Raw genomic sequence first — 19,692 nt, forward strand, 5'->3', positions numbered from 1 at the left:
AGAATGGGCAAATCTATAGAGACAAAATATACTAGTGGTGGCTTATGGCTGGAAGGGATGAAAGCTTAGGGATGGCAATAGATCAAGGGTATGGGTTCTTTTTGAGGTGATGAAAACTAAAATTGATGGTGGTGATGGGTGCAACATGTCAGTGAATATATTAAGAACCAATTAATTGTACACTTTAAGCAGGTGAGATGTATGGTATGTAAATTATATCTCAGTAAGGCTGTTTAAAGAAAGAGGTAGAAAAATGGCACTTGCATTGTTAACAGTTTTATTTCCTTTGTTTACAACTTTAATGCAGTGTTTGGGGGAAAAGACTACAAGACTAGGTGCTTTCGTGACACAAATATAAAGCAAGTACATGCCACTTGATTTAGGAAAATTATGGAATCTTAACAAATCTCAGTGCAGAAACTGCAGACCTAAATATTATGTGCTCTATGTGTGAATGTAAAGTATGTATATTATTGGAGTAGCACTTGCCTTTGGAAATTTAGATCCCTTTTTTCCCTCACAAATATATATTTAGTCTGAACTGTTGGTATTCCACATGAAGTTATTTAGGACTAAATAATTCAACCTTTAAGAAATGTACTGGCAACATCATGAGTGTGTTTTCTGGGCCAGGAAAGCCTAACCACACCACTGCAGGTGAGATTTGGGTTTCCAAGAAGGAATGGATGTTACCATTGTCAAACATTCAATATCATGAAATGAGCAAAGCTCCCTTAGACAAGAGGAGAAGGGACCTGCTTCTGTCTCTAGCATCCAGGAAGTTTGCTTTCTGGTATCCATGGTATAAGGTGGTGTATATTACTCATTCATGGAGCTAAGATATTTCTGACCAGGCAGCAGCCTGCCAAGAGCTAGGCAGGAACCCTGAGGTTGGGTTTGTATCAGAGCACTAAGAGAAACTAGTAATAGTAGCAGAGTAATATACTTCCCCTGTCGGGATGTGGGTACCTGCATTCACTAAAGTCTTATGACACACCACAGCTTCATCATAGCTATGATTTGGGGAAATTAAATGAGGGACTTCTGTTCACCATGTGAATGACTTGAAAGAAGAGTAATATAGCCCAGAAACTCCCTGGAGATAGTGTAAAGTGACCTGAGAATTCTGGAGATTTAAAGCAAATGTAGGACACAAAATAACAACAACAAAAAAATCCTAAACATACACAAAAAATCCTAAACATACACATAGCTAAACATACGCAGTACATATTCTGCGTATTCTACACATATATTGGGGAGATTTCCAGAAATTTCTTGGATAGAGGAATGAACTTCCTCCTGTGATCCAAAAAAAAAAGGGGTCTGAAATCTCTGTAATGTCGATATTTAAAAGATGTGATCAAATATTAAAGTTATAACACAAGAGGGCCTGGAGAGACAAATCTACTTCCTTTACTAGGAAAAACCATCACAGAACTAATACCAAAATATTAATTATGATTCCATCTGGATTGTGAAATAGAGTTTTCTGTTTTCTTATTCATCCTTTGCTACTTTCCAAGTGTTCCAGCATTAATATCTACAAAAGTATATATTGCTTTTATGGTTATAAAATGTTCATTTGTTTTTAAAATTATATACATTTAAGGCGTATAACATAATGTTTTGATACACGTATACAGAGTGAAATGATTATTACAGTTAACCTAATTAATATCCATCTCATCACAAGTTACCATTTGTGTGTGTGTGGAAGACCACTGGAAATCTGCTCTGTCAGCAAATTTCCAGTATACAATGCAGTGGTATTAACTATAGTCACCATGCTGTACATTAGATCGCTATGCTTATTTATCCTACATAACTCCAACTGTGTATGCTTTAATCAGCATCTCCCCATTTCCCCAACCTCCCTACCCCTGATAACCACTGTTCTACTCTCTGTTTCTATGTATTCAACTTTAGATCCCACATATAAGTGAGATTATGCAGTATTTTTCTTTCTATGTGTGGCTTATTTCACTTAATATAATGTCTACAGGTTCATTCATGTTGTCACAAATGGCAGAATCTCCTTTTTTTAAGGCTGAATAATATTCCTCTGTGTATTTATACCACATTTATCCATGTATCCATCAATAGACACATAGGTTGTTTCCATATGAATAATGTGCAATGAGCAAGGGAGTGCAGGTATCTCTTTGAGGTACCGATTTATACTGTTTTCCATAATGGCCGTACCAATTTACATTCCCACAGTGTACAAGGGTTCCCTTTTCTCCACACTCTTGGCAACATCTTTTTGATAATAACTATTCTAATGGGGTGATTTGTTATATTTTAATATCATGTTTCTATGCTTTAAGTAACATACTATAGATAGATATTAAATTTAGATATATATTATTCCCAAGGTTAGAGAATAAATAAAACAGTTCATTTGAAATTTGGAAAGGTTTAAGCTTTAGAAATCTCATGTTTGTTGAGATTATACCTATCCAGGATCTAAATCTGTAGTTTATCTCAAATACGTCAATAAGCCGTACTGTATGTGAAAATAATTAAAATATCCTTCTTGAATCTGCTCCTCAAACTAATACTTCATTTCTTTCAACTCCTCCTCGGATTATGTGGGCTAGAATTTCCTCATTCAGGGGTGATATTACTATTATTTAACATAGTATATTATGGACAGGGACCAATCAGAACCAGATGCCAACTAAGCAGAAAAGATAGAGATCAATCAGAACACATGCCAGTCTATCAGAATGGACAGAGGTGAGTGCTAGAGGACGGTCCTAGAAGCTCCCACTGCTATGCAAGACATTACCTCACCAGCTGCTAAACCATGAGAGATATCCATAGGTCCACAGAAGGGGCAAGAGGCTTGGGGTAGCAACTAACAACCAATCCATTTGAAAGTGTTTTGGTACTTTAACTTGGATGGTGTAACAATGCACACTGGCTGAATATTAGCCCTGCCTTTATTTTACTTCTTTCTAATGTCCTCTAGGGTGTTCTCGGCTCTTTTTTAAATGTTATAATCATAGAGTTATGTTTAAAGTGATAGCTGACTTTGTAGAAAGGAGAAGTGTAGCCTAAGTGGATATTAAGGAAGATGACAATGAGAAATACGCTAATTTGTCTTTTCCAACCATGGAAAATTTCAAATACTGGAGATGTTTGGTATCCCTGGGGGGGATGAGGCATGACTTTTAATATGAGGGATTGCCGTTGCACTGTACAAGAGCAATTAGACTGTGTCTCTTTTTGTGACCCCATGCAAACAAGTGATTTTCCCTTTCTTCAACCCCCCAGGAGAAAACTTACTTGTTTTTTGGAGAAATTGAGTCCGAGAGTCTCAGAATCCGGGATCAGTAAGGCACAGTAAATATCAGGGTGAAGTGCCATATTAGAAACAGGAAGATTCAGTGAAAGCACTAGACTCAGTCACCTTCACTCATCCAAATTCTGAAAGATTCACAGACAGGCCTTTGGAGGGTTTAGTCTCTGGAGAAAATGTTGGTGGGAATATAAACTGGTACAACTACTTTGTGAAATAGTTTGGCAGCTTCTTAAAAGACAAATACACACTAATCATTTGATCCAGCCATTCTGCTCCCCTAGGAGCTGCATATATCTATACAAAAACTTGTACATTATGTTCCTAACAGCTTTCTCTGTAATAGACAAAAACTGGAAACACTCTGGATGTCCATCAAGAAGTAAATAAACTGTGACATATCTATATAATGGACTACTACTCAGCAACAATAAGAAATGAACTATTGGTACATGCAACAACGTAGATGAATCTCAGACGTATTATGCTGGGTACAAAAACACCACACACAAAAAGAAGCACATTCTTTACATATAGAGGTGGGGAACAAGGAAGGGTAGGAGCAAAGATTACAGAGGGGCATAAGGAAACTTGGGAGGTTATGTTTATGTTCACTATCTTTGTTGTGCTGGTTTTACCAGTGTTCAAATATGTTAAAAACATTAAATTGTACATTTTAAAGGCATACATTTACCATACATGTTAAGTACAGTTTATTGTATATCAAGTAACTCAAATAAATAACGATTACAGCTCAAATAAAAATTAAATAAGAATGGAAACCTAGGTATACTCCTAGACCTTTGTGTCTTTAAAATTTGGATTGGTATTTGCTACATATTATCACAGACATAGGTTGGCCTCTTTAAATCACTAGTGAATGATATGATAATCTTTAGGTCTTTGGCATTATTTTAAAATTTAATTATTATAGGAATCATTTTTGTAGTTCTACTATTTGTTGCATGCTTCAGCTTGAATGTAAATCTGTATCAACAGTAGACAATGGTATCCAATAACAAACTGCAGGTTTTTAATGCCTTTTAAAAAAAACTTTGAGAAATCAAAATATAAAATTTACAAGTACAGGGCTTCCCTGGTGGCGCAGTGGTTGAGAGTCTGCCTGCCAAGGCAGGGGACACCGGTTCGAGCCCTGGTCTGGGAAGATCCCACATGCCGCGGAGCAACTGGGCCCGTGAGCCACAACTACTGAGCCTGCGCGTCTGGAGCCTGTGCTCCGCAACAAGAGAGGCCGCGATAGTGAGAGGCCCGCGCACCGCGATGAAGAGTGGCCCCCGCTTGCCGCAACTAGAAAAAGCCCTCGCACAGAAACGAAGACCCAACACAGCCATAAGAACAAATAAATAAATTAAAAAAAAAAATTTACAAGTACAAAAATGATGGGTCTGCCTTAGTTTATTACATAGGTAACTTCAGAGCATGCTGATGATTATGACCAAAATTGTTTTACTTTCATCTGAATGCCATGATTCCTTTTATGAAAAGGTACTCTAAATTTAATATATATCTTTTATGTCTGGCTGAAAGAAAATACAGGTGTGTGGTATTTGTTACACTAGTGAATAACTTCTGCTGGAAGAAGATAATTTTTATACATTCATTTGCAAAAACTTGAAAACATCCCAGTAGATGCAGCGTAATTCAGTTCCTTTACTACTTTATCAATTTCATTTTGAATCATTTATCTTTGTTTGGATTTGTAAATCATCTTTAGCATATGCTTGGTATACCTGCATTTTCACATTACCCCGGGTCAATTTCTTATATGCTCTCTAGGATCACAATTTAACTCAGAGTTTAGTACTGGCTGCATATTACGATCACCTATTGATACACCAATGCCCAGACCCAACTCACAGAAACTCTGAGTTAACTGACTCAGGCAAGGCCTAGTACAAAGACTTTTTTTAAACACCCTAGGTGATTCTAATGTGCAGCCAGTACTAAGAACCACTGACTTAACACTATCTCTCTGTCAATGTTTCACAAAATTGTTTGAACATAAGAATGTTCAACAAGGTACTTAAAAAAAAAAAAAAAAACCTGAAAAAAGTATACCAAGAGAATGAGAAGATGAGCCACTGACTGGGAGAAAATATTTGCAAAATATACATCTGATAAGGAACTGTTATCTAAAATATAAAAAGGACACTTAAAATTCAACCATAAGAAAATAAACAACCCAGTTGAAAAGTAGGCCAAAGACCTTAACAGACACCTCACCAGAAAAGATACACAGATGGTAGATAAGCATATAAAAAGATGCTCTACATCATATGCCATCAGGGAAATGCAAATTAAAACAAAGAGATACCACCCCACATCTATTAGAGTGCCAAAAACTGAGAACTCTGTCAACACCAAACATTGGTTAAGCCGTGCAGCAACAAGAACTCCCATTCATTCCTGGCGGGAAGGCAAAACGGCACAACCACTTCGGAAGACCATTTGGCAGTTTCTTACAAAACTAAACAGACCCTTATCATATGATCCAGTAGTCACATTCATTAGTATTTATCCAAAGGAGCTGAAAATGTACAGCCACATGAAAACTTGCACACGAATATGTATAACAGCGTTATTCATAATGGCCAAAACTTGTAAGCAACCAAGATGTCCTTTAGTAGGTAAATAAACTATAGTACATCTAGATGATGAAGTATTATTTGGTGTTAAAGAGAAATGAGATATCAAATCATGAAGAGACATGGAGGAATCTTGAAAGCATATTACTAAGTGAAAGAAGCCTATGCAAAAAGGCTACATACTGTATGATTCCAACTATATGACATTCTGACAAAGGTAAAATTATCAAAACAGTAAAAAAGTTCAGGGGTTGCCAAGAGTTGGGCAGGAGAGGGAGAAGCGAAAAAGTGGAGCACAGAGGATTTTTAGGGCAGTGAAACTACTCTACATATTATAATGATAGATACATGTCATTATTGGTTTGTCCAAACCCATAAGAATGCACAATACCCAAAATGAACCATAATGTAAACTATGAACTTTGGATGATTATGATGCGTCAATGTAGGTTCAGCAATTGTAACAAATGTACCACTCCGGTGGGGGGTTTTGATAATGTGAGAAGGTGGGTGTGTGTGTGTGTGTGTGTGTGTGTGTGTGTGTGTGTGTGTGTGTGTGTGTGTGTGTGTGTGTGTGTGTGTGTGTGTGTGTGTGTGTGTGTGGTGTGTGTGTGTTTTGAGGCAGGGGGTATATGGAAAATATCTGTACCTCCCACTCAATTTGCTGGGAACCTAAAACTACTCTAAAAAATAAAGTATTTTTTAAACTCAATTCCAGAATTCCAGAGCCTCAAGCCAGACCTCCAGAATCAGGAGCTCCAGGGAAGGAAGAAGGACCAAGAGGCCCAGAATGAGAAACACTGCTTCACAAGATGCCAATGAATCTCAAAAAGGGTAAGAAAGGAAAAGGAAAAAGTAATAAACTCTGCTACCTCATCATCTCCACTTCCAGCATATCACCCTTAAAAAAAAATAATTTACCTGCTAAATATCTTTGAAATACCTCAACTTACCTCCATCACCCCCCTCTGCCTATCGTCCAAGCTCCTAACATCAAGCCTCAGTGGTATGCAATATCCTCCCATGGAATATTTGCCTGCCACTGGTCTTCCTCCAACCTGTTTTTCCCATTAGAGCCAAACTTATTGTTTGGAACATCAACCTGATCACGTCACTCAAGACCTGAAAATATTTCCCAAAGCTTTTAGGATCAACACAAACCTTTAACACAGCTTCAAACCCTTTGTGGTCTGGTTTCCACTTCCTTTCCCAGCCTCATTTTAGGTTTACATTCCCCTTTACTCCCTCTCATCTGGCCATAAAAGCCTTCTTTCAATGTTTCCGTATTGGCTAAGGGCCCTCCTGCCACAGGCCATCTGCAGAGGCTGAGCCCTCTGTCTGAACTGCTCTTCCACCCTGACTTTAATCAATACTTAATTCTTATGCATTTGTCAGAGCTCAGGCAACAGCCAAGTCCTAGCATTTATACAGTAGGTCAAATCTCTCAACTTCAGGCTTTCTTAGTACTATGCATGTCTCGCGCCTAGAACTCATCACAATTACATCATTGTATTTATATGTGTGACTTCATTATTGTTTTCCCCATCTCCCCAACAACCATTTCACAATGAACTCAATAAGGATGGCACATTACTTTTGGTCTCCGAGATCAGACTGCCTGGGTTCAAACCCTAGCTTACTGGTTTGGTGACTTTTGTTATTCATTCTTTCTTGCCTCAGTTTCCTCATTTATTTAGTAAGGCCCACACTAGTACCTATTGAATTGGGCTGGTTTGACTATTAAATTTACACGTAGAGTGCTTAGCACAGGGCTTGTCTTTTTATTATTATTTTTACTATTATTATTTTTACTATTATTTTGCAAATTGCTTAGCAAAATATCTAGTTGTGGAAGACAGAAGAGAGGTTCCTGATTCTAGGAACCTGTGAATATGTTACCTTACATGGCAGAAGGGACTTTGCAGATATCATTAAGGTCACAGACTTTCAAATGGAGAGAATTTGGATTATACAAGCAGGCCCAGTCTAATCACATGAGTCATTAAAAGCAGAGGAGTAGATTAGTGAAATCATATGGAGGAAGTAGGAGATAGCATGAGAGGAATTCAACGTGCCATTGCTGGCTTTGAAGATGGAGGAAGGGGGCCATGAGCCAAGGAAAGCAGGTGACTGCTAGAAGGAGGGGACAGCCTCCACAGGATACTCAGCAAGAAAATGAGATCTCAGTCCTACAAATGCAAGGAAATATTTCCAACAATCTAAATACGCAGAAACTGAAGTCTCCCTGTGAGCCTCCAGAAAGGAACACAGCCTGCTGACATCTTGATCTTAGCCCATGAGACCATAGCAGACTTCTGACCTACAAAACTCTAAGTAAGGTTTCTGCTGTTTGAAGCCACTAAGTTTGCAGTATTTTGTTATGACGGTGATAGAAAACTAATACACAGGCATCTAGCAGATAATAAGAGAAGAAAGGAAAAAAAAGGAAAAAGAAATAATTCTGATCTGTGCTGGAATATTGAACACTTACAATGTTTTACATATTTTTTCATTTAAATTTTCACAGATACCTTGTGAATTTGTTGTTCATTTTCCTATTTTGGGGAAGAGATAACTCCAAGATCACTCAGGTTTTCCCCTGACCTATCTGACTCTAAGGCTGAAATTTTCCTCTACTACATTGTATCTTTACCCACCAAAAGTATTAATTTGATTTATATACCACTTAAGAGTTTATAAATCACTTTGTGTCTACATTGTCTCCTCAGTGCATTAATCTAAAATCTCTGACCTTTGCAGTATGAATGAAAACGTACTATATAAAATAATATGGGATAAAAGCTAAAAATAACTTATGTAATAACAATAACTAAAATTCATTAAACACTTACTATGCGCCTAGTACTATTTTAAACATTTCGTGTATGTTAACTCATTTAGCCCAGATATCAATAAAATATGATGGCAATTACTCCAATTAATTTCCCTTCATCGTTTTTTGCTTAAGAGCAGTTGATTTTTTCAGATTTATATAGTCATGTTAAGCTAAATCTTTGATATTATTAATTGTGACAGAATAAAGTCAAATATTGTTATCATACTTTTCAGCTCAGCTGAAATACATATTAAAATTTTTAAATACATATTAAAAGGTCAAGAGACTTCTTCATACCCTGTTTCTTTTCTTTTTGAGAGTGTGATTTTTAAAAAAACACCTTACATTTGAATAATAAAATTAGTTATGTTTAGATGGTAACAGATATCCATGGAAGAGATATGTCCCCCAGATGTAAGGCTCCCTGGAGAGACAATTTATAAATGTTTAATCACAATTTAAGCTGTTAATTGGCACAGCAAAGAATTTTTTCAGGGAAATTATTTTTATTACTTTGGACTTAGATATTAAAATGGAAATTAGATAGAATAGTAAATGAATAGTTTATTGGTATGCATTCAAAATTATACCAAATGTAAAAGTTCTCATACTGCTGTCATTTGATTTTGGTATTTCTAATATACTATATATGAACTTGAAGGCGTCTCTATCAAAAAAATTAAAGATGGGATATTTCCACATGTGTACACACACACAAATAACCACCCTAAAAATCTGCCATCTCATTTAGAGTGAAGACCAGTTACAAACATTAACTATCAAAAAAGGGCGCTTTATCGCAAATGTTTTCTGCCAATATTCTCCCTCCTAATTATTCTGCATTCAGTAACACTCAATTCCTCAACTTTTTCACACATACCTGTTTCACTTTCTGTTTCTTTTGCCTAATCTGTCTTCCTTTCCTCTACCTGACAAATCACTGTTCAGTGCTCCTGATCCAACTCAAATGCTGCATCTTCTGTGAAGATGTCCAGATATTTACCACATTTATCTGTTTATATGTCTCCACCTTGGACTATAAGTATCTACAAGTCAGGCACCAAGAATTTAGGATTTCTGAATCCCTGGAATCTGGAGTTCCTGGTGCACACACAGATTATACTTAATCAAGACAAATATTGGTCAAGTAAGTGCTTTATGTGTAAAGTATACAAATGTGTTTATTCATATTTTCATCCTTTCCATAGAAATATACCAAGTGCTTTTCAGATACCAAGCAACTTGTCATGTACTAGAGATACAAAGAAGATAATGACACACCCTTGCTCTTAGAGGAGGTGGACAGTCTTATGAAACCCTAAGAACAGGAAGTCAACACACAATATGACAAGTTCCTTAATGGAGGCTACTATTGTCTATTAGGGAAAGAAGTTGTTTTAAATCAATAACTGACTCTTTCCTACTAGATAACCTGGAGGATGTTGTCTGGGGTCTCCTCAGTATCAGATATTTATCTGTAATGTGTCAAAAAACAACAAAACCACTATATATATAGGGCAAATATAGGACTATTAACTAAATACCAGAAACTTAAAATGCTTTACTTCGGAGATTCCACAAAGCTTGAAAGATGACATTGTTGGATGAACAAGAGGGTCCACCTCTACCATTGTTCACTGCCCATAGTCATCATGGAAATCATTACACCAAGAGGTGATACTGACTGGATTTTTTTCATATTATGAGTAGTATAAATACTTTTTCTCATGAGTCAATTCTCTACAACTTGTTAAACAAAATTAGTGGAGGAATAAAAAAGAAAATCAGTGAAATTTGCAGTGCAATTCTAATGTTCTGAGATCAGAAGGAACAGCTGTTCTTTTATAATTGATTTTAGGATTACAGTGTTGTAAGACATGTTCCTTCAGGTGAGAAAAATGAGCCATAAACCTTATTTTCCAAATTTAACTACTTTTTCATAGTTCAAATTATTGTATATTAATATTAGTCCAAGAGTTCTCAAAATGGAATAAATTTGTAAGTATAATAATAAGGAGGTTAAGAAAATAGGGATACTATTTCTTAATGTTCTGAATTAATACCACACTTCTGTAGCATTTACCAACAACAATATACAACATGTTTCATAAAACATACAACAGTCTCAAGCCACCTCTTCACTAGGCTAGCTCAGTGGCCCAACATTATAAAATTCTATTTCTTACCTTCATCTATCACCTGAAGTCTGACATCTGAGAAGAATAAGGCAGTAGCTTTTGGCTGTTTAAGAGAAGTTTGTTCTTCTACCACAAAGAAGGATGCCACAGCATTTGCCACACAAAATTTTAAACATAGCAAATGAACTCGTGTTTCTCTTCCAACAAGCCCTTCGCTCATTCTAAAGAAGAGGATCTGTGCTTGCCCCCCTTATAATCTTGCATCTTTCTCTAAAGATGAGCTAAAAGATAATGCTACACAAATGACCAAATAACTGACACTCAGGCAAATAATATTTAAAGAGGGACAGAATCACTTCTTATTGGATAGGTAGAGCTACACACTGGGTTTTTAGATTAAAAATCTAAGTCTTTTTTCTTTTAATAGATTTTACACAATTTGAGAAGGATGTTGTTTTTCATTTATATGAAGTCCACCAAACTTGTCCAACAGAACAACCATCTTCAGCTCATTTAGCTGCTTCTTCTAATATTTAAATCTATATTTTAAACTAAACTTCCATAGTGCTATTTCTATACTGCACAGATAATTTTATGAATTATTACTGGCTTCCTATTATGGTATATAAGGATTTTATTTCACTTAAATTCCTCTTTCTTTCATCTTCCCAATGTAATTATTTACCATTGTTCCATTTATTTTTTATTGTCATGCATGTGTAAATATTGCTTACTGCTGACCCAATTAGTATGCTATGATAAAATCTCTATAAAATTTTTCTGACATTAATAAGTGTCTCTTATTTATTCATTATTCTTTTAATACATGACTGAGTCTCCCCATACCTACTAACAGCTCTGTAATCATGCCTCATGGTACAACTTTCCATATAGTCCAAACTGTTAGATAAAAACAAACATTAATAATGATCATTAACGACAATTATTGAATGCTTACCTACATGCCACACACTATTCTGAGCACTTTGTATGTACTTCTCATTTAATCCTAACATCAACCCAATGATGCAGAAACCGGTATTATCCCCATTTTATAGATGAAGAAACCAAGGCCCTAGGAAATTAAGCAGATTGTCCTAATTTATACAGTAAGCCATAAAGCTGGGATCTGTACTCAAACTTCAATAAGGCACATTTTGCAGTGGCTTCTTAAGAAGGGTATTTGGGAAGTATATATTTTTGAGTATTTGCATGTTTGAAAGTGACTTTATTTTATTGTCATGCTTGAACAATAGCTGGATATAGAATAATAGTTTGAAAATACTTTCACTCAGAATTTTAAAGACATTGATTCCAGTGTTGCTCTTGGCAAATTTGATGTCATTCTTATTTTCATGTGTCCTAGTTTTGTCTCTCTGAATTCTTTAAGAATTGTCTTTTGGGGAGGAATGTCGCCAAGATGGCGACATAGGTCATTCATGACTTCTTTACTCTCATTTCACAAGAAGAACGATTAACAACTACTCATGGATAAGACACCACTGAGAGAATCCTAGAGCATGGAGGTGAGGCTGAAGCACCCCCTGCACCACAGAGACCAAGACAGACTGCATTAGAAGGGTAAGAAGAATGGCTACATGCTGACCGTGTTACCCCTCCCCCAGGCTGGCATAGCACCATGCAGAGAGGTCTCCCTGGAGCCTCCAGTTCCTCCACTGAGAAAAGAGAGCCCAGGGGAGACATCCTATTCCCCCAGCATTGTGGGTCACCTCTTGGGAGCCTCCACTCCAGTCTCCTCCCACAGGGATTGCAGGGGAATCTGCAGGGCTTGACCATTGGGAATCTGATCATGAAGAAGAAGGGGGAAGGGGCTAGTGACAACCAGTATTCAGATCTAGAAAGACCCAGATCTTACCTGCAGAACCCGAGTAATTGTCCAAACCACCAACTTTGCTCCTCTGTAGAACCAAGTTGATGGTGCAGTGTGACAAGAGAACTATAGCCAGGACCACTCCTCAATTTAGCCCCTGGTCCCATCTGACTGGAGAGGCTTCCAAGAGCACCTGGAAGCTGCATAGTCCAACAACAATAGATCAGAGAGGCCAACAGATAGAGCTGACTGTCCACAGAGGAAAGCCAGTGCTGGACATGGAAGATTCCCCTTCTACTTCCATGCACAGGAGATTCCCCTTCTATGTCCATGCTTCTACGTCATAGCCGCACCTGCTGCTGAGTGTAGCTCCAGGCCCCTTCTCTCCAGAAAGGCTGACAAGAGCAGTGAAAGCTACATAGCTCAGAAATGCTCACACAGAGAGGCTGGCAGAGCAAAGCAAGTAGTCCTGTTCAGCCAAGGAACTTGGGCATGGATCAGCTTGAGTCAAAAACACAAAGAGCCTTACTGGCTCTCTGGCTGTGCCTGGGCAGGGAAACAAATTCATAGCCCCACTCATTGCTTAAAAAAAAAAAATGTCTTCAACCCTTCTAACCAGGGAACCTAACCAAATCACATAGGAAGCTGCATAGCCCATCGAATAGCCCTGTTTACAGTGACACTTGAACGGAGAGCACAGGCCATATGGCTATTCTCAAGCAAAACTGGTGGCCTTGTCTGGCCAGGGAATTCAGTGAACACACTTTACTGATTTGAGCCTGCAAACAACATGCTGTGCAGGCTGTGGGCCCTCTTCTCCTGCCCCACCAAGGCAGGGAAGCTAATTCATAGTCCCCACTTACTGCTTAGTATCAAGTCCTAATCAGTGGATTTGAACAATACTGTAGATCAAATGGACCTAAAAGACATATCTGGAACATTCTGACAATAGCAGATTACATGTTCTTCTCAGCGTACATTGAACATTTTCTAGGATAAACTATATGTTAGCCCACAAAACAAGTCCTAGCAAATTCAAGAAGAAATCACACCAAGTATCTTGTTTAACCACGATGGTATGGAACTAGAAATCAATAACAGGGGGAAAACTGGAAAATTCATGAATGCATGGAAATTAAATAACATGCTTCTGAACAACCAATGAATCAAAGAAGAAAATAAAAAGTAAATAAACTATCTTGAGACAAACAATGTAAACACAATATACCAAAACTTATGTGATCCTTCAAAAGCATTTTTAAGAGGAAAGTTCATAGCAATAAATGCTTACATTAAGAAGCAAGAAAGAACTCAAATAAACAACCTCTCTGCCTTTGGGAACTAGAAAAAGAAGAACTGAGACCAAAGTTAGCAGAAAGAAAGAAATAATAAAAACTAAAACAGAAATAAATGAAATAGAGAACAGCAAAACAATAGAAAAGATTAATCAAACTTTGAGTTGGTTTTTTTTAAAAGATAAACAAAATTTTAGCTAGACTAACCAAGGAAAAAAGAGAAGACTCAAATCAACAAAATTATAAATGCAAAAGGAGACATTACAATTGATACCACAGAAGCACAAAGGATCATAAAAGACTACTATGAACAACTATATGCCAACAAACTGGATCAACTAGAAGAAATGGAAAAATTCTTAGACACATGCCAACTACCAAGACTGAATTAGGAAGAAATAGAATATGTGAACAGACTAACCACTAGTAAGGAGATTGAATAAATAATCAGAAATCTCCCAAGGAAAAAAAGCCCAGAACCAGATAGCTTCTTGGGTAAATTTTATCAGAGAAGAATTAATGTCAATCCTTCTCAAAGTCTTCCAAAAAACTCAAGAGGAGGGAACACTCCCAGAGACATTTTATGAGGCCAGCATAACCCTGATAACCAAAGCCAGAAAAGGACACTACCAGAAAAGAAAACTAAGGCCAGTATCTCTAATTAATATAGATGCAAAATTTCTCAACAAAATACTAGCAAACTGAATTTAGCAGCATATTAAAAGGATTATTCACTATGACCAGGTGAGATTTCTCTGTAGGATGCAAGAATGGTTCAGCATATGCATATCAATCAATATAATACACCACATTAATATAATGAAAGAAAAATAATATGATCATCTCGATAAACACAGAAAAGGCATTTGACAAAATTCAATATTCATCCATAATAAGAATTCTTAACAAATTAGGCATAGAAGGAACATATTTTATCGTAATAAAGGCTATATATGAGAAGACCACAGCTATTATCAAACTCAACAATGAAGGGTTGAAAGCCTTTCTTCTAAGATTAGGAATAAGACAAGGGTGACGACTTTCACCACTCCTATTCATCATAATACTGGAAGTCATACTCAGAGAAATCAGGCAAGAAAAAGAAATAAAAGGCATCAGAATTGGAGAGGAAGAAGTAAAATTATCTATTTGCAGAAGACATGATTTTGTGTATAGAATATCCTAATGACTCCACAAAATAAAAGCTGTTAGATCTAATCAAAGAATTCAGTAAGGTTGCAAGATTCAAAATTAACATACCAAAATTAGTAATTGTTTCTATCCACTAACATATTATCTGAAAAGAATAAGGAAAACAATCACACTCACAATAGCATAAAAACCATAAAATACTTATGAATAAATTTAACCAAGGGGGTGAAAGATCTCTACTCTGAAAACTATAAGACATTGATGAAAGAAATCAAAAGCAACACAAATAAATGGAAAGATATCCCATGTTCATGTATTGGAAGAATGTGGTTAAAATGTCAATACTACCAAAAGCCATCTCTAGATTCAGTGTGATCACTATCAAGATTTGAATGGCATTTTTTACAGAAGTAGAAAAAACAATCCTAAAATTAATATGGAACCACAAAAGACCTTAATAGGCAAAGCAATACTGAGAAAGAAGAAAGCAGGGAGCATCACCCTTCCTGATTTCAAGCTATATTATAGAGTTATAGTAATCAAAACAGTATGGTACTGGCATAAAAACAGACATATAGACAAATGGAACAGATGAGAGAGTACAGAAATAAACCCAAACATATACTGTCAACTATATTTGATAAGGGACCAATGAATACTCAATGGAGAAAAGATAGTCTCATCAATAAATGGTGCTGGTAAAATTGGATATTCACATATAAAAGAATGAAACTAAAGTCCTATCTTACATCATGACAAAAATTAACTCAAAATGGATTAAAGGTCTAAATTTAAGACCAGAAAGCATAAAAGTCCTAGAGGAAAATAGTTCCTGACATAGGTCTTGGTGATGATTTTTTGGATATGACACCTAAAACACAAAAGACAAAATCAAAAACAAACAAGTGGGACCACATCAAACTAAAAAGCTTCTGCACAGCAAAAGATACAATCAACAAAACGAAGAAAGAAAAAAAATGTAAAGAATGGGGAAAATATATGCAAACTATATATATCTAATAAGGGATTAATATCCAAAATATACAGGGAACTCATACAACTCAATAGCAAAAAACCATATAATCCAATTTAAAAATGGGCAAAGGACCTGAATAGACATTTTTCCAAAGAAGATATATGAATGTCCAACAGGTACATGAAAAGATGCTCAACATCACTAATTAGGAAAATGTAAATAAAAAACCACAATGAGGGAAATGCAAATCAAAACCATAGGGAAATCTTACCTCACACCTATAAGATTCAAAAGACAAGAAATAACAAATGCTGGAAAGGATGTGAAGAAAAGGGAACACTTTTACATTGTTGGTAAGATTATAAATTGGTACAGTCACTATGGAAAACAGTATAGAGGTTTCTCAAAAATTTAAAAATAGAACTACCATATGACCCAGTAATTCTACTTCTGGGAAAAAGGAAACAAAAATACTAACTCAAAAAGATATCTGGGGGCTTCCCTGGTGGCACAGTGGTTAACAATCTGCCTGCCAATGCAGGGGACATGGGTTTGAGCCCTGGTCCGGGTAGATCCCACATGCCATGGAGCAGCTAAGCCAGTGCGTCACAACTACTGAGCCTGCACTCTAGAGCCCACGAGCCACAACTACTGAGCCCATGTGCCACAACTGTGAAGCCCGTGCACCTAGAGCCCGTGCTCCAAAACAAGAGAAGCCACCGCAATGAGAAGCCCACACACCTGAATGAAGAGTAGCCCCCGCTCGCCGCAACTAGAGAAAGCCCACGTGCAGCAACGAAGACCCAACGGAGCCAAAAATAAATTAAAAATAAAATAAATTAATTTGAAAAAAGATATCTGTACCCCTATGTTCATAGCAGCATTATTAACATTAGCCAAGACATGGAGACAAAGTGCCCATCAATGGACAAATGGATAATGAAGTTGAGGTATATGTATATACCATGAAATATTATTCAACCATAAGACATGAGGAAATCCTGCCATTTGTGACAACATGGATGGACCCTGAGGGCATTACGCTAATTGAAATAAGTCAGATAGAGAAAGACAAATACTGTATGATCTCACTTACATGTGGAATGTTAAAAAATAACACTAAACAACCTAATTCATAGAAAAAGAGATCAGACTTGTGGTAACTAGAGGGGGATGTGGGAGGACAGGGAATTGAATGAAGGTGGTCACAAGGCATGAACTTCCAGTCATAAGATAAATAAATACTAGGGATGTAATCTACAACATGACTATAGCTAATAATGCTGTATGATATACAGGCATATCTCAGACATATTGCAAGTTCAGTTCCAGACCACTGCACTAAAATGAGTATCACAACAATGTAAATTACACAAATTTTCTGGTTTCCCAGTGCACATAAAGTTATGTTTACACTATACTGTAGTCTATTAAATGTGCAGTAGCATTATGGCTAAAAAACAATGTATATACCTTAATTTAAAATTACTTTATTTCCCCCAAAAAAATGCTAGCCATCATCTGAGCCTTCAGCAAGTTATCATTTTTTGCCAGTGGAGGATACTGCCTCAGCGTGGATGGCTGCTGACCGATCAGGGTAATGGCTGCTGAAGGCTGGAGTGGTTGTGACAATTTCATAAAATAAGACAACAATGAAGTTTGCCACACTGACTGACTCATCCTTACAGGAAAAATTTCTCTTTAGCATGTAATGCTGTTTGATAGCATTTTACTCACAGTAGAACTTTCAAAATTAGAGTCAATCTTTGCAAAACCTGGTGCTGCTTTATCAAGTAAGTTTATGTAATATTCTAAATCCTTTGTTGTCGTTTCAACAATGGATTAAGTTCATTGTCTTATATGGGTGTGGTTCATGGTGCCTCAAAACAATAATAGTAACATCAAAGATGATCATAACAAATATAATTATAATGAAAAAGTTTGAAATATTGCTACAATTGCCAAAATGTGACACAGAAACACAAAGTGAGCAAATGCTGTTGGAAAAATTGTGTTGATAGACTTGCTCAATGCAGCGTTGCCACAGACCTTCAATTTGTAAAAAAAAAAAAAAAAAAAAAAAAAAAAAATGCAGCTTCTACAAAGCACAATAAAGCAAAGTGCAATAGAACAAGGTATGCCTGTATGTGAAAGTTGTTGAGAGTAGATCTTAAGAGTTCTTATCACCAGGAAAAAAATGTACATACATGTAATTTTTTGTGTGTCTATACAAGATGATGGATGTTAACTAAACTTATTGTGGTAATCTTTCACAATATATATAAGACAAATCATTATATTGTAAAACCTAAACTTATACAGTGTCGTATGCCAATTATATCTCAATAAAATTAGAGAAAAAAATTGTCTCTTTATCCTAGATATTTCAAATTTCACAAATAAGAGCAGTCACTGGGCTGGGAATTTGCTGGGCCTTGACAATGTGAAAACTCATGTCATACCTAGCAAAGACTAGAAAACAGTATTTAATGAAAAAATAAATATTAATAATACAAATGCAAAAGTACAGTGGTCAGATCTATGATTCTGTAACAGATTCAGTTTCAGTCATCTGACTCTTTACTATAGACCCATCTCCTTTGCAAAATTGATCCTAACAAGTTCTAGAATCAGCCTGTCCACTTATAATTTCCCAATGAAGATGTTTAGGAGCTAAGTCTCCTGATAAAACCCAAACACCATTTTATGGGCAGTGACTTTTCACTCCTTGGAATAATTGTCATCATCCAGTTGCCATCCTCACTAGACTGCATTATTTATGACTTTATAAATGCTTCCTCCTATTTCAAATGGCTCTGAGTTACCTTCATCAATAAATCAATAAATCATGGCTATAACTAGGAAATTCTCCTCAGGTATTTATTAATAGCAAGCCAATTTCCAAGGAGCCAAAAATTCAGAAGGTCAAATAACCTTGGAACACAGTTATTTTTCTAAAGTTTCAGAGAGTTACTAGATTGGTTTCTAAAGTTCCTTCCAAGCCCAGGTTTCTGTGATTAGATAATAAATAGACACATACACACACACACGTATTATATTGTATATAATAATGATGGTCATTTGTCTACTTTTGAAATATTTGAATCCCTTATAATAACTTCACCGTCAGCTACATCGTCCATATTGAATTTGTCTAATATTCTAATAAATTATCTCTTTCTATTATGGAGTGATGATTTACAGAGAGATGATAGATGTGGATAGATGGACAGTCAGACAAGTGAATTAAATTGTTTAACAGGTAAGAGCTTGGTCTCTAGAAACAGAGAGACTTGAACTTGAATCTCTACTCTATTACCTGCTAAATATGTAATGTTTGATAAATTACTTTATGTTTCTAAGTTATAAATTCCCCATCTGTTAAGGGGACATGGTAATACTTACCTCTGAAAGTTACCATAAGTATTAAAAGATATAATGCATAACAAGTATATAATTCTGGCACATAGTAAGTACTCAGCAAATATTAGCTCCTTAATGTTATTAAAACTTTCAAATGTTCCAAAATGCAAATCTTTATGCAAGTGTAT

This window comes from Balaenoptera physalus, assembly GCF_965194825.1.
Source record: "Balaenoptera physalus genome assembly, chromosome: 2".
NCBI classification, from domain to species: Eukaryota; Metazoa; Chordata; class Mammalia; order Artiodactyla; family Balaenopteridae; genus Balaenoptera; species Balaenoptera physalus.